Source organism: Vulpes lagopus, chromosome X (assembly GCF_018345385.1).
Source record: "Vulpes lagopus strain Blue_001 chromosome X, ASM1834538v1, whole genome shotgun sequence".
Classification (NCBI taxonomy): Eukaryota; Metazoa; Chordata; class Mammalia; order Carnivora; family Canidae; genus Vulpes; species Vulpes lagopus.
The window spans coordinates 44,848,089-44,852,189 of NC_054848.1; the positions used below are offsets into that span (position 1 = coordinate 44,848,089).

General features: G+C 43.0%; 1 pseudogene; it reads left to right on the forward strand.

The window, feature by feature from the left end:
- The first annotated feature begins 268 nt into the window (after positions 1-268).
- LOC121482511 lies at positions 269-755 on the forward strand (annotated as a pseudogene).
- Positions 756-4,101: the final 3,346 nt, after the last annotated feature.

The following is a 4,101-nucleotide window of genomic DNA, read 5'->3' on the forward strand; positions in this document are numbered from 1 at the left end:
TGTATCCTTTCAGTAAATACCTAGTAGTGTAATTGCTATATCCCAACTTTTTAACTTTTTGAGGAACCTCCATACTGTTTTCCTGATTGTCTGCAACAGTTTGCATTCTCACCAATAGTGCACAAGTGTTCCCCTTTCTCCACATCCTCACCAACACTTCTTGTTTCTTGTTCTTCTTGTTTACCCATTCTGAGAGGTGTGAGGTGATATCTTGTCATGGTTTTAATTTGTATTTCTTGACGGAGTGGCCAACGGCCTGCAGAGCAACATGTCTCAGTTTTATTGTGACTACTGCGACACATACCTCACCCATGACTCTCCATCTGTGAGAAAAACACACTGCAGTGGTAGGAAACACAAAGAGAATGTGAAAGACTACTATCAGAAATGGATGGAAGAGTAGGCTCAGAGCCTGATCGACAAAACAACAGCTGCATTTCAACAAGGAAAGAAAGATACCTCCTACTCCATTCTCTGCTCCTCCTCCTGCAGGGGGAATGATCCCACCCCCCCCTCCAGTCTCCCGGGTCCTCCTCGCCCTGGTATGATGCCAGTGCCCCATATGGGGGGGCCCTCCCATGATGCCAATGATGGGCTTTCCTCCTCCTGGGATGATGCCAGTGGGACCTGCTCCTGGAATGAGGCCACCTATGGGAGGCCACATGCCAGTGATGCCTGGGCCCCCAGTGATGAGACCTCCTGCCCGTCCCATGATGGTGCCCACTCAGACAGGAATGACTCGACCAGATGGATAAGGAGAGACAGGAACCTCTTTATATTCATTTTATATTACTTGTTCTACTTCACCAGGAGATCATGGTGCAGTGACTCTGGGTGTTTTCTAAAAGCATAACAAGGAAGACTTGCTCCCCCTTCCTATCAAAGAAAGAATAGTTTTTACAGGAGAGTAGTGGGACAAAAAAAAGGCAATTTTCATTTGTATTGTGAAATGTGAAAATAAAATTGTCAACTGTTTTATTATTTTTTAAAGATTTTATTTATTTATTCATGACAGACACAGAGAGAGAGAGGCAGAGACACAAGCAGAGGGAGAAGCAGGCTCCATGCAGGCGCCCTACATGGGACTCCATCCTAGGTCTCCTGGATCACACCCCAGGCTGAAGGTGGCGCTAAACCACTGGACCACCGGGCCTGCCCTGTCAACTGTTTTAGTTAAAAAAAAAATTGTATTTCCCTGATGATGAGTGATGTTAAGCATTTTTTGTATCTGTTAGCTGTCTGGATGTCTTCTTTGGAAAATGTCTATTCATGTCTTCTGCCCCTTTCTTAACTGGATTATTTAATTTTGGGGTTTTGAGTTTCATAAATTCTTTATAAATTTTGGATACCATCCCATTCTCAGATATGTCATTTGCAAATATCCTCTCCCATTTTGTACACTGCCTTGTAGTTTTGTTGTTTTCTTTGCTGTGCAGCAGTTTTTTATCTTGATGAAGTCCCAATAGTTCATTTTTTGTTTTTTTCCGTTGCATACAGAGACATGTCTAGTAAGAAGGTGCTACAGTTAGAGCCAAAGAGTTTGTTACCTGTGTTCTCCTCTAGAATTTTGATGGTTTCTTGTTTCACATTCAGGTCTTTCATCCATTTTTTAAAAATATTTTATTTATTTATTCATGACAGACACACAGAGAGGGAGAGAGAGAGGCAGAGACACAGGCAGAGGGAGAAGCAGGCTCCATGAAGGGAGCCTGACGTGGGACTCAATCCTGGGTCTCCAGGATCCGGCCCTGGGCTGAAGGCAGTGCTAAACTACTGAGCCACCCAGGCTGCCCTCTTTCATCCATTTCTGAGATTATTTTTGCGTATGGTGTAAGAAAGTGGCCTGATTTTACCAACATCATTTGTTGAAGAGACTGTCTTTTTTCCATTGTATATTATTTCCTGCTTTCTTAGTTGACCCTATAGCTGTGGATCCATTTCTGGGTTTTGTATTCTGTTCCATTGATCTGTGTGTCTGTTTTTGTGCCACTACCATACAGTTGAGTTAGGGACAAACATGGCAAGGTAGGGGGCCATGGAATCAGGCTCACAGAAATCCCAAAAATGCTGAGGTGTAAGGAAACCAGAGACAAGGGAGCAAGCCAGACCACCCTGCCCTAGGTGTGTGTGGGGGGGTCTTTTTTATGACAGTTATCTGTGATCAACAAAGAATAACCTGACCCCAAAGAAGAAGTAGGCCATTAAAGATGTTATCACCAGTCCTAACTCAAACCAAGATAGCACAAAAATCTCAAGGCCACAAGATTCCCAGTCAGTTCTCAATAAAAGACTGCCACTACAAGCCCTCTGTGGAAACCCTGTTGGGACCTCTCTCACTTCTGAGAGCTTTCTCTATATCTTTGCTTAATAAACTTCTATTGCTTTACTCACACTCCGTTGTCCATGAGATTCATTCTTTGACTCCATGAGACAAGAATCAAGATCTCCCAAATCACAGTGTTTTTTTTTTAATTGTTTTATTTGGGAAAAGTGCTTCTTACAAAAGGACAGCTGCAAAATACAGAGACCTCTGCAACAATTACTCGTTTTTCTCTTAAAGTGAAAGAATGAGTGGGATCCAAGGAATCAAAGCAGAAGATGAACAAACGAGGAGCATCTTCCAAGTTATTTTAGGAAATAGAGTGATAAAACTCAAAGCTAAAATTTCCAATCAAGAAATTCTTCTAACAACTTAATTTTAGCTCATCTCATGGATAACGACCCCCACCCCCCCCTTACTGGAAAAGCATGACTTAACTCCTACCAACCAATGACTCCACTACAAGAAACACCTTACACTTAAGTTAGGAATCACATCTGTCTACCTGCAAAGCTCAGGAATGTAATGAGGCAAATACCCACAAAAACAAACACAAAAACCCAACAACAAAACTTCAAACAAGGACAAACATTTGTCCAAAAGTGCCTGGGCTGGAAAGGCTGGGAGACCATAAAACATTAAATACAACTGTGTATCCGAGCCCTGCTTTTTGTTAATATATGAGACAACCAGACAATTTAAACCTCTGTGGCTAAGCCCATTTCTCTCTATATATAGACAGACAGAACTAGTACTGCTCTATTTACAGCTACCAATATACTGTTTTGTCCTTTACAATCTATTCGCCACACTAGCCTGAAACCACTAACCTGAGTTTTTCCACTAAGGCTAAGAACACAGCATCTATGCAGGGACAAGAAGCTTATCACACACTTACATTCACACTCACACACACCAAGTCTATCAGCCCTTGGAAGTCCACTTCCAGATCAGCATTTCATTTATGCCACTGTATCTTCTTTATATGTGTTTTTTCACCAATTTTCCAATTGTGCTAAACACAGTAAAACTCAACACATTCACACCTGGTTCTGGTTACCCAGTAGTATTACTTGTGTGCAATTAAACAGACCAAAACCACAGAACAAGTGCACAGGTGGGACTTAAGGGGTAGGGAAGAGATAAAAACACAGACGTGCAGATTTCACCAGAAACCTCTGAGTATCCACCTTGTGAGTCTGTAGTAGGTTCTGATCCGTCACCATCACCTCTATTCTTGGACCCCAAAGCAGGACCGCCGCTGTTACTTTTGAACCTGGGGACCTCAAAGTTGAGTGTGGAGTCCATAAACTACCCTAGAACTGTGTGAATCTGGTTGAAAACAGATGACACAACAAAACTACGCTAACAGTTAAATTCATGTTACAAAAACAACTAGCTTTAAGGTTTATTTTTGTAACTTTTTTTAAACAGAGAAAAACAACACACTCCATTGGAGAAGGGGAGGGATTGAGAAGACAGGTCCTGGGTAAAAATAATCACGACACAGGAACCCCGGGGTGGCTCAGCGGTTTAGCGCCGCCTGCAGGCCAGGGTGTGATCCTGGAAACCGGGCATCCAGTCCCACGGCAGGCTCCCTGCATGGAGCCTGCTTCTCCCTCTGCCTGTGTCTCTGCCTCAATCTCTCTCTGTGTCTCTCATGAATAAATAAATAAAATCTTTTAAAACAATAATCACGACAGCACCTGGAGTTGATAGGCCTGCCTAGGAGAGACACGGGCACTGCCACACCAGCACAGGGGACAGCTACTCTCTGAGGC